Source organism: Poecilia latipinna, unplaced genomic scaffold (genome assembly GCF_001443285.1).
Source record: "Poecilia latipinna isolate Pla-1442-1.1 unplaced genomic scaffold, P_latipinna-1.0 Scaffold9, whole genome shotgun sequence".
NCBI classification, from domain to species: Eukaryota; Metazoa; Chordata; class Actinopteri; order Cyprinodontiformes; family Poeciliidae; genus Poecilia; species Poecilia latipinna.
This window is the reverse complement of record NW_015112625.1, coordinates 786,913-799,176: the sequence shown is the minus strand read 5'-3', so window position 1 is coordinate 799,176 and position 12,264 is coordinate 786,913. Positions and strand designations below refer to the sequence as shown.

Genomic DNA, 12,264 nt, shown 5'->3' with positions numbered 1-12,264 from the left:
TAGTTTAACTGAGAATTAACTTCCTTTAAAACCTTTCACAATAAGAGCTACAAGCATAAATACTGCATCCTGAGCCGAGATTCAAGGCTTATTGTGTGCTTAACAGTGTGTTGGTGCTGCAGACTCCAAACAGCCTACAACTTAATTTGTGTTTGATTGATTAATTTTCTAATTAACAAATAAAGTCACTGATATAATTGAGATTTATATTGAAAAAACTATAAGCTAATTTCAGAGTGAATTCTGTTTGGTTCAATTAAAATAAATTTGAACACGTTTCATTTTGCTCTCACAGCACCTGTGTGAAAGGTTTTTAATGGTGCATGCATTGCTTTTCATTTTGAGTTTGCTAAGGCAACAAAATAATGTTTATTATTATTATTATTATTGATGGGGAGTAAAGGTGACAGTGAAAATGTTCTTAAAAATATTAATCCAAATGAGAAACACTTTGTAGAAAAAAAAACACATTAAAATAATTTGTCCTTTTGGTTACATTACTATAAAACTGGACTACTAACACTGGTGTATTAGGTCTGATCCTCAAGCATATGATGAATCCATTAGTGGGTGTGTGTGTGTGTAACCCTGAGTGACACAGTGGATTAGCAGCATCTGTTTAATGCTTTTAGGATACCAGTGAAGCAAGGATGAAACTACATCATCATCAGTTCAATCAGTTCATGTTATTTTGTTCCATTGTAACATCTCGATATGCACAGTTCATAGGACACAACGGATTTTGTGATAAGAGCTGATGTGTGTTTGGTCTTCTGTGTAATTTCCAGAGTAAAAGAAAAAGTGATGCAGCTGTGTGCTCGGTTGGCAGACTTCCATTTGAAAGTGGCCTGTATCTTGACTAAGGATGACTGATTCCCAGCTCCATCACTGCCACAATGTTATATCCATCTACTGGAGGCAAAACTCTTAGCGCCAGCTTAGCTGATGCTGTTCTGAGGATCTTTTAACAGTCGGAGAAGAAATCACAAAACAGATATAGGGGAAATCAATAGAGATCAGAATTTGAGTTGATTTGCTGTCACCTTACTGAAAAAGCCTGCATTAAACATGATTGGAAGGGGATTACAAGAGGGTTGTGCCAGTAAGTCATGTGAGGCTGCTCAGGCTTATCACAGGGAAATGTAAATGTGGGTTTGTATGCGCATGTGGAGAAACGTTATGGTCTGTTTTCATGTTGAGATAAGCCAGTAAAAACTAAACTTGGCCAAATGGGTGTTGGGTATTCATCATGGTGAAAGCACCACCCCCATAAATGTATCTAATTCCTAAAAGAAACTTTTAGTTTTTGTGCTTTTCAAGACAAATAAGAAAAACAGAGAACCCATGCTAGCTGCCTCTGAAACAAGAAAACTTTACAGACTGAAACAAGCCCAGCATTTATATCCCATCTCCCATTTCCATGCGTCAGCAATTGAAAGGTATTATCGCATTGCACAGGCTTGTGGTTCATGTAATCAACCTCAGCAAGCTTATATGACACAATAAAAGCTATAATAAAATATCATTTCTTGCAACAGAGAAAATGATCCCAGACAACAATCTATTTCCATAAGACTTTTTTTTTTTTTTAGAAAGAAAAAGGTCACAAGTTAACAGCATTTTTTTAAACAACTGTGAAATTCAAAGGTCATTTTAAAAACATGTAAGATAGTTCACATTCAATTATAAAATTCTCCAGAATTATTTGTTCCCTTTTTAAAAGTTTAGAGAAAGCATTAATAAAACAAGTGTATCCTTAACTGCAGCAATCATTCATTTGGTTAGATGGGACCGATATTAAGATTTTCATCAAACGCTCCAGTTGTGTTTATTATTTTTACTCCATGTCCAACGGTTCTATGTCTTTTTTTTACCTTTTGCACATCCAGCTGTTCTCCAAGGAGAGATCTGACCAAATTAAATGTTTGATCAACCAATAATTTTGCTGGTTTAATTCTTGAAGGCTTTCAGCAAGACAATGATGCAAAATATGACCAAAAAAATCACAGAAATGGTTCAGAAAACAGAAGTAGAGTCAAATCAAAATAAACATGAAACTGGATCTAATTTATTGGTTTTTATCTAGTGTCCTTAGATTGTGCTCTTCAATTTGTTGAGATGTGAGGTTCCCAAATTTGTAATTGAGGAAGAGCTTTTAATTAATTTGAAGGGTGTCGATAATTATCAATGGAATATCATCTATGCCCTTTTTTATTTGTTACTTCCTATCAACTTCAAAACAGGCTCATTTGTATATCTGAAAACATGCTTACTTCTGCTCTGACAATGCACAAATGCAAATAAGTCAGACTTTTCATCTTCAGCCTCAAAATGAAGCCTAATAAATTAAAATGACAAAAGAGAGTGGTCTTAATGCACCTCTCCAGCTTGGTCCTGATGATCAGAGCTGCTCCAGGCCTAATCGTCCATTGACTCCAGCTCTTCTTGCTTGCCTTTAAGAGGGAAAACGGTTCTTTTAATCACTTTCCTTGTTCAAAGCAGCAACTGAGATTGGTTGCTTTGAAAGAAGCTTTAGTAATAGATGTGTGAATCTCAGCAAGATGACAGTTAAAATGAAACAAATAATAATAATAAAAACACTTGTGATTTCTAAACTTCTGCCAAAAAGAGTAGAAATAAATTAATTCTCATGCCGACCACTGTTGCTGCAATTACAGCTGTGATGTTTTCATGCTTTAACGGTAAAAACACTCTGCAATTTATATGCACTATTGCTCAGATGTTAGCAGGATAAATAATTGTTGCAATCAGCAACCTCTGTTTTACAATTTAGTTTTCAATATTTCATGTTTGTTCTCAAAATGAGACATTTTGCCGTAACTGAACAGTTTATTTCCCTGAATTTATGGAAATTCTTTTTATTTTATGATAACAAAATTATTTTAAGCTCAAAGTAGGATTTAAAGAATTTATTGTCTTTTTTTCTCACTAAAATGTATAGAGTGAATTATTTTACAGCTTGTTGGTCTAATGAAGCAGCCTCAGAGCAGAGAACATATTCTTGGAAGTGTGAAAGTCCTGACGTAGTTTTCAGAAATAACAGCAATCTTAGGAGGTGTTTTGTTGCTTAGAAACACACCAAGTTTGACGCAGCGCACATGACCAGTTTGCACACTAACTAAACAGAAATTGTAAATGTGCTGAGCTGAGGGTGGAGCAAACAACACTTCACCTGAAATGCTATGAGAGGAAAGCGTTGGACGACTTACTGGCATTCTTTGAACAAAGACAAATGGGATAAAGTCAGAGGAATAGAGCAACTACTGATGAGAAAATGCAATCAGAGGGTTTAATTGTACTAAACAAAACAAACAGATTCTGAAAATAACATTTTAAATTCTAAGCTAACTCGTTTTATTACAAAAATAAATTCAAACTCTCATCTCTTTTGGTCCTAGGATCAAGCAGACATTGGCCAGTTATTTTATTACGAGTCAAAATCCAAACAACTCTGAATATCACTGATCCAACTGAGTAATAATGAATATGTTCGTTTAGCTACACAAGGAATAATTTCACTTTATGTAGTAACTTTGGATTTTATACTAAATATTATTTAAATATATAGAATCAACATTCCTACCAATTACCAAGTCAAAAGCAAGCATTGTGCAATTCAGACTATTTTAGATAATTAACATCTTAACCTAAGAATTTAAGCTTGTACGAGTCCTGTTATTTAAATGGTTACATTTTCTCAGTAAAAATGTATTAATTTGTACCTTTATTCAACTTTTAATTCTTGTTATGTCGATACCTACAAAACAACGGTGTTATTTTGGGTTCTACAATTTTTTTTTTCTTGATTAGCAAATAATTGATTCCTTAGAAACTAATAGGCACAAGGTGTAAATCACTGTATCAGAATCAAGGACCAAAACTGCCAGCAGGACCATTTAGCAAAAGACCACAGCAATAAAGCAATTATGCATCTTTAGCAAATCAATGCACAATAAGAAGCAGTAAAGGACCGTGTGCTACCTGAAGAGAAGAGAATATCCTTTAAGGACTGTGGAATGAAATTACAGTTGAAATTGCAAATCCATGTCAGATTCTGACAGCCAGTCAATGACAACTTCACCTTCGTCTCACTAATCGTTCCGAGTATTTCCAACCACAACCTATCTAGCTGAGCAACCATCATCAGCACGACTGAGTTCATCCCCACGGTTTGTTTAAATATTACTCTGCCAGATTAAGTTTGCTAAATACACAGTTTACCCCAATTAGGTTAGCCTCTGTGCTCCTCATTACAGAGCTGAAGTACAAAAACGGGCATGGACTGCAGCGACGATGAGAAGCAACTGAACTGCCCTGGAAAAGGCCCATCAATCTGTTGAGTTCGATTCAAAGCTCCTTGAAGACGGAAAAAAAGAGAAGGACAAATCTCTGCAGTAATTATATTTTGGTCGTCATTCTTTGTAAAACAGAAAGATAGCAATATTTTCTAAGCTTTAGGTTTAGCATTAAAAACAAATGCCACATTTCTTTGGACACATTACTGTGTTTTTCATGTGCAGATGAAAAACACAGTAAACCAGATGTAACTCTCCACAGAGGAATCTCAGACTCTGTTCAAATGTTCACTCATCTACTTCTATAATCTTTACAGAGAGGACCAAAGTGTTTTTTGCAATTCTAAAACTATGCGAGTACAAGAGTACTTTGTTATGAACCAAATAGTTGCAGTTGCTTGTAAAACACAACAGATTCCAGATTTACGTTAGTAAATCATAATTGAACTGTTTCTAGAAGACATTGTGGTTAAATCTATTTCTCGCTATTGCTTTATATTTCTAAAGTGCTGGTATGAAATATATTTAAACCTTCTACTAAAAATTAAGATGCACATATCACTTAACTCCACAGATACCCTTTAAATGTTGATGATTTGAAGTGTTTTCAGGGCTATTAACTAGTTTCTGAATGGCTTATTAGTCATTCATAAGGGGAGTTTTATTACAAAAACCTCTTAAATATTTCTTGTCAAATGTGTTTTGAATTGTAGCGTTTCTAAAGTGAGCACCCTGTTAAAAAGTCCTGACTTTTTAGATAGCTTACAACTTATTTGGCTAATATTGTCCTTTATGTGGAGAGTAAATCTACATTTACATAAGTTTGTGTCTTAGTTCCTGATACCAACAGGCACTAACAGGCCAATGCTTTCCTCCTTTTTTGGCTTGATGAGCTAAATAATTGTATTATTTTACTCAAACTAAAGACATTTCTTTATGTCAATGTCTCCCAAAAAATTAAATTTTTTAATGTGTCCACCAACTCCTACTGCATGTGTTTCATGAATAACAAACACCCATATGTTAGACTCAGCGTGCTCCATTTGGATCTAGATTGCTCAGCACGACTTGTAGAAGAGAGACTCAAGGCGCAACAAAACCAGCTTTCAATTTAACGCACACTAGGAGTTTTTAGCATGTAGCCATGCTGACACTTCTCTGCTCCTGTCTATACTTGAAAAGAAAGTGAAGAAAAAAAACTGAAGGTGAATACTGGGAAGGATGTGTTTAAGCCAGAACAAATCCACAAAATACACGCAGACTCATTTTTGTGACACTGAAACATGTTTAGAAAATGGAGGAGGATGATCCAAAATGAAAGATATGACTTATTCAGAACAATGTCTTCTGCTTAAAACACAAAATATGTTTATTTCTGGCTCAAAATCCAATTAGAACTGCATAAAGTGAAGCGGGAAATTTAATCTAGTCTAAAATGTTCTCTTCTTCCTGAAAAATTTACAATAGCTTAACCGTATTAACTTCAAATGTTGTGGTATTTCCAATAATCAGAGTAACACTTGCTGCACTCCAACGACACCAGATGTTTAAAATGGATTTCAAGTCATAAGCATGAAGCCTTGCATGACCAAAGATATAAAACTTAAGTGGCAAACTTGACAGCCCTTCAAGGAGACCAGTAGAGTCTTCGACAGCTAAGCTCCTGCCGTATCAATGAGCTGCACGTTCTTCTCTCGTGGGAAGAAGCAAACAGGGTCTGGCTTTTGTGTTTGTCATATCTCCTCCAGCCCATGGTGACCGCAATGTGTCTCAGTCACTTTGGCTCACAAAGGACAGACTGGCACTGCAGAGCCAGGGGAATTGGAGCTCTGTGGGAAATGGCGTCCCTGTGGCCATTTTGAACATAGCAGACCTTCCTCCCTCATGTGTCGTCTTCTCTTAAGCTTATCCAGGAGGGACTTTATGCTCTCACTATGTGAGGATCATGAAATTTCACCCACAGAGAAAAGAACTGCTATCTGATGGCTACTGAACACTATGCATCAGCTTTAAGCACACATTATGACGTGAATGGATCATAAAGGGCATTCAGTTGCACATGTAGGTTCTTTATGCATTTAATAGTATGGATTTTTAGTACTGTATATTTGTAAATAGTATAATAAAAAAAACATGTCGTAATGCAAATCATATTTTCCAACAGTACCCAAATCATCTTCAGACTTTTTTCTGCACCTTTCCCTGCATTTGTCGTACTGATTACCGTATTTTTCGGACTAAAAGCCGCTACTTTTCCCCCCTGGTGCAAGCAGGAGTTTTCTTCAACCACCAGGGGGCTCTTCAGCAGGAAGTGAATCATTGGAAGATAAAATTGGAAATCAAAGAAGAAAGTGCTGATTTTCATTTAGAACAAGCACATGCTAGCAGCAGGAACGACGGAGAAAGGTTTTCAAACTCAGTTTCCAGTTTTTTTTTAAAACTTAGTGGGTGCGGCTTATAGTGAAGTGCGCTCTGTAGTCTGGAAAATATGGTACTTAAAGTACTTTTACACAATTAGTCACATTTTACACAAAAACTACAAACTTCCAGGAGACTTCACTTCTTAGAAATGGCTACCCAGGAACTCTGGTTTCCTTCTAGTCTAAAAACTGAGAGGAAACATTAGTTTAAAGCCAAAAGGTTCCTCTGTACTGATCATAGGTATGAGTCTGCATCGTTTTTAGTTCTGTGTCAACAGGTAAGCGGTTCAGGGTGTATCCCATCTCTTGTCCCATGACAGATGAAGACAGAAAACAACTACCCTCCCTGCAAATGCAAGCTGAAATAGACAAATGGATGTTTTTGAGCAACTTTTTGGTGATGTTTAGGGTATCAAGGTGGGAGAAATATACTAATAATAATATGCAACAAACGGAGTCATGTTGAGTGCTTGAACACTGATCCTGTTACATTCTGGTTCTTGTACTTAAATGCTTAGAAATGGATGCCTAAAATACAAAATATTTTTTGGTTTTAATTAAAAACGCTGGTGTTTAAAAGTACACAAAAATTAAAACGTATCAATTAAGGAGCAGTGTTTTCCATTTCCACATGAAATTGTTAGAGTAACACAAAATTGTCTCTGCCTGATGTCACTGCACTATTATCAAATGACAGGCGCCAATTTGATTTAATGAACAAGGCAGGAAATGAAATAGCAGCTCAGTGAGAATGAAATGGGGAAAGAGTAATTCTGTCTGCTCCTCCTGAAATGGAAACATTGCTGAATACAGAGCTTAATTTTGCACCAACAATGAAAAGGTAACCACTGAAAGAGAATGCGGCTGACAGAGGTCCAAAACAGAGCAGAAAATATTAAAGAAAAAAATATGGACTGAAAATATTATTTTTGCATCCAATTGTGTTAAGCTAAAATGATGCTTATTTTTACAACAGATTTTTTAAGATTTATCTTTATATTTAACCTAAGCACGACTCCAGCAGTAAAGAGTTTTCTAATTAACCTTCTAATTAACCATTACTGAGAGTCAAACTTCTTCAAGGAAGGAAAAGATGCAATGTGGTTTCCCTCCGATTGTAAATATGACTCCCCTTGTCATCACTTGATACAGTGATCTGAAGTGATGCAAAACAAAAGTAAACAGAAAAATAAAATTATCTTATCCTGATTAAATAAAGGCAAAGTTTGCAGTTTACATATTTTTTTTGTGTCATGACCACCTGGTGTGCATCATTCATTCATTTAAAGGTACAATCTCTACAGAAAAGCGCATTACCAAGGTTGTAAGCATTTTGCTGAAGGTTGGACACAACCTCATGCACCTCAAAGCAGAAAAAGCCGAAAGCATTAACACACATGACCGGGTTTGGGTTCTGCCGTCGTCATCGGGGGAAATTACAGACGCCTGGTTACTCATATGCTGAGGAGCTGGAGGAGATCTTGCAACCTCAGGTCTGGCATTTTTCATGCTTTTAAATCTTTTATGTATTTCACTATTTTGGAACTACTTCGAGGTTTGTTTAGAAATATAAAAATGTCATAAAAGGATATCATTACTTCTGTCATAAACCTAAAAATCATAGCTGATATGTTCTTCTTAGAGCTGTGAATCTTTTTCAGAAGTGAATGTTTTTTGTTCTGGTTGTTGGTCGCAGTCCAACCACAATATGGGATAAATATTTTCAACTCTAGATTTCTGTTGATCAAGTCAAAGCCTCAAGCATATATAAATTTTACAAATAAACTTCCCATCAAATGAAATCACTTGGTAACTTCCACTATCAGGTAACCAGCTGATAACGCTGGATGGTTCCACAACTTTATTTTCTCATTTTAACGCTGCATTTTCCTAAAAATATTTAACTGAATCATTTTGGATATAGTGAAAGTTTGTTTTTTTAATGTGACAAGTGCTTTTACGTGACCAATGACTGAATTTAAAATATTAACAGCAGTGTTTGCAACCCATCTGTCAGATTAGAAAACTTTTTTCGCCAGTAAACAGCAGTGTGGTAAAACTGGATGCATTAACAGCCGTAAAACACAAATCAGAGCCGCAAAACCACTACAACCAATTATACAACTTTCCATGGAACATCTTAATGGCTTAGAAAAGTAATGTGCATTTGCAAAATGGGCCAGCTATTTGTCGGAGCCTTGTTTTCAGCATTTTAAGAGGGTTTGATGAAAACTGCATCAGCAGGTTTATGAGGTAATATGAACTTCACAAAAGATCCCGGAAATCCCTAACCAACACATCATCAAATTACTAAATAGAGGTGTTAAGAAAAGGAAACAGACCATGTTTATAAATGCTTCCATGTCAGTAAAGAACAAGTCGAAGAACATTTATATTTTAATAATTTAGTACATGTATCAGTGCAACCACAGGAGCCTTTCAAATGAAATTATCCATCGAAATCAACCCGGCCTGATTCTAAGAGAAATAAAACAACTCATACTTTAGATATCACCCACATTTTTGGTTCGGTTTCATCAGAAAAACCTGGACCTGATCACTCCCCAACATGGAGAATCAAGAAATCACCTAAACAGAACCTGACTGCCAACATGAAGTAGGCTAAAAGAGTTTCAAAAGCAACACACAGCGCCTCGATCTAAAAAAAATTCAGAAGCGCAGAGACATCTATAAATCTGAGGAGCTTTACAAAGCCATTTTTAAGACTTCAGGCCTTAAACATGGCCTTGAGAGCCAAAGAGAGAAAACATGCAGTGTTAGAAAACCTTCCCTGTAGTTGGCAGATTTCTAAAATTATACAAAGAGCACATCAATGACTCATTGAGGAGTTTACAAAAGAACCGAGAACAATGTCTAGAGCACTGAAGACATCACTTGCCTTTGTTAAAGTCAAAGTCCATGAATCGACAAAAAGAAAGAGAGATACAGGGTCTTGATCATCATAGGAATGATGATCAAGACTGCTGGAAAATACTTTGTGAAATGTTGAGAGAAATGTTGAAAGCTTTGAGTGGTTTATGTGCAAAACAAGCAGCATTAAACAATCATACATGGTGGTGGTAGTGTTATGCTCTGGGACCAGCGCTCCAAAGATATTGCCCGTTGTCATATGTGCTTGATGGCAGTTGTTGCAGCGGTGTAACGGGTTTTTAAATAGATAACTTCTTCACTCAAGTTTTAATAGATTTTGTTCCTGCTTAGTAAATTATTCACCCTGTGAAGACTGATTTTTAATGGATGCTAGTTATTCTTTGATACATTTTGGATGATCTGAAAAATTGAAGTGTGACAAAAATTCAAAACCAGAAGGAATTTATTAGAGAATAAACATTTTTCATAACACTATCTCTGAATAACCTACCAGCAGAAGGGCTCTAACTCAATTATATACCATGAAGGATGATTAATAAGTCTGCTAATGGAAGGAGGCTGAGAGATCTCTGGAAGCGAGATAAGGTATGAGGTGTAAACAGAAGAAAACACAGCTGAGTGGAGGTGGGAAGTGCAAACTCCATCAATCACTGCTGACAGCTGGGACAGATTTAAGGATCATCAACAGCATAAAAGAAATTGATGTTTCGCTACTAAATATCACAGAAATAATTAGTAATATTGGCACCTTTCAAAAGTCTAAAATATGTCCCTCTTGTCAGTTCATCCCAATAAATGAGTAGAAACCAAGACTTGATAAGATTATTACTGTTCCGACTTGTAGTCATTTTGATGCTTTTGAGGATATTTAAACTTAAAGACTGGAGAATAACAGAAGAATTGAGATAACGTCATTAACAAAGCTCTTTATCTCAGTAACGCCACAATAAGCTTATCTTCACACATATGAGAAAGCCCAAAGCAGCTGAGTCCCCCACCGACAGCCTCAGCAGGACTTTATCCTGCATGCCAACTCACTAAAAGTGGACTGATTGTCACTCTGGATATACAATACATTTTCAGTACCGTTTTTGATTGAACAAATTGTTCAGTTTTCTGTTTGATTACTTATCAGTTCTGGTAATGGCAGCAGCTTTAATAATGAGCAAGGCTTTAATGTGAAGTGAAGGATACTGCAGAATATGCATACATATAATTCCCATAAAAACCTTCACATTTATGGATGTGACTTAATGAAAAAGCTTAAAAGAAAACCAAGCGCATGAATACTTTTGCAATTACTTTCAAAGAACAACAAAACAATGAAAATAAAAGCTTCCATACCACAATATTTCACAAAAACTGGTATTTGAGTCAGTTCAAGGGAAGCTCTCGCTCATGAAAATGTTTGTATTTGTCATTCATAGCCAGACTTGCCGTACCTTTGATCCCACACCTGCGCTTGTTCAGGCCCAAAGCAGCTCTTTGTGAATAATATTTACTGAAATATTTATGCAAAAGTCCAACCTACTAAGCGAGGCAAAAACAAAGCCGCAGAGTATTTGTGCATCGTGTTTCAAACAAAGTCAGTGCCTCTCAGCCTCTGGAGTGAATGGCCACTTCAGTCGCTCTGATCACAGCTGACTTCACTCCATTGAATTAACACACAGTTTTCTTGGCTACAGGCTCAGGGGCCATGTTGGAGCCTCACTGGTGAATATTAGATTGCACGCCTCCAGATCTCATTAAAGGAAGCAACAGGACAATGTCTGCATCCCAAATGAGACCAGAGGCCATCAAGCATCCTGACTCCCTGTAGGATCCACCGATTTGATTGATTTTTGTGTGCATGCGTCATGGGGAAACAGAGGGTAAGATGTCATATTGTGCAAATAAAATAATTAGACCTTTTCTATCCTTTTTTTATATGCTACACAATTTAAATAAATGCCATTTGGGGTTGTTTAACAAATGGACTATAATGAGATTTGATGAAGAGTTATCTGAGAGCATACTCACAGGTTCTTGAGTCAGAGCAGTTTTTTTTCAGTCTTCCTTTTCCAGATGGATGTCCACTGAAAAACAAACACAGGCGTCATTATCACAAACACCCAGAAACCCTGACAGCAGAAAAATCAGGCTCCACTGAGTCTAACAGAGAAGGCGATACACATGTGGCTCAAGAAATGTTTTAAGGCGATGTGTCAAATGAGTCCATGCAGACAGCAGGCTTTACTGAAAATCAAATTACTACTGTCACTGCATGATCCTAACTAAGATGTCCAGCATTAGCTATGCACAATTAGCTCGAGTTTTAAATAAAGTCACCTTGTGCCTGGAGCTGTTCTTTTTTAACAGTAGTTAACCAGTAATAACCACTAATTAAACCCTTCAGTGCCAGTGAAAATGTAGAATATCTACAATTAACAGAAAAGTCACCAATGAGATTTCTTTTGCAGCTCCAAAGGCAGCTAAAAACTCGTCCTGCATACGCATACACATGTACTTTTACACAATTTAGCACTTTCTTGTTAGTCTCAGTAAAGTTTCAGATAATCAGAGAAACACCAAGGAGAAATTTTAACAACTTTTTTTGCAATCCCTAATTTCAGAGGGCGAAAAATCAGGTGGAGCAT

At 36.3% G+C, this 12,264-nt stretch overlaps 1 protein-coding gene across 1 annotated transcript in view; it reads right to left on the bottom strand.

The window, feature by feature from the left end:
• The window catches only part of syt1a (synaptotagmin Ia), a 101,749-nt gene extending 90,046 nt beyond the window's left edge, over positions 1 to 11,703 (bottom strand). The window contains exon 1 of the mRNA XM_015029083.1: positions 11,648 to 11,703. The gene's annotated coding sequence lies outside the window, so the exon portion shown is untranslated. The remainder of the gene's footprint in view (positions 1 to 11,647) is intronic.
• Between the last annotated feature and the right edge of the window lie 561 nt (positions 11,704 to 12,264).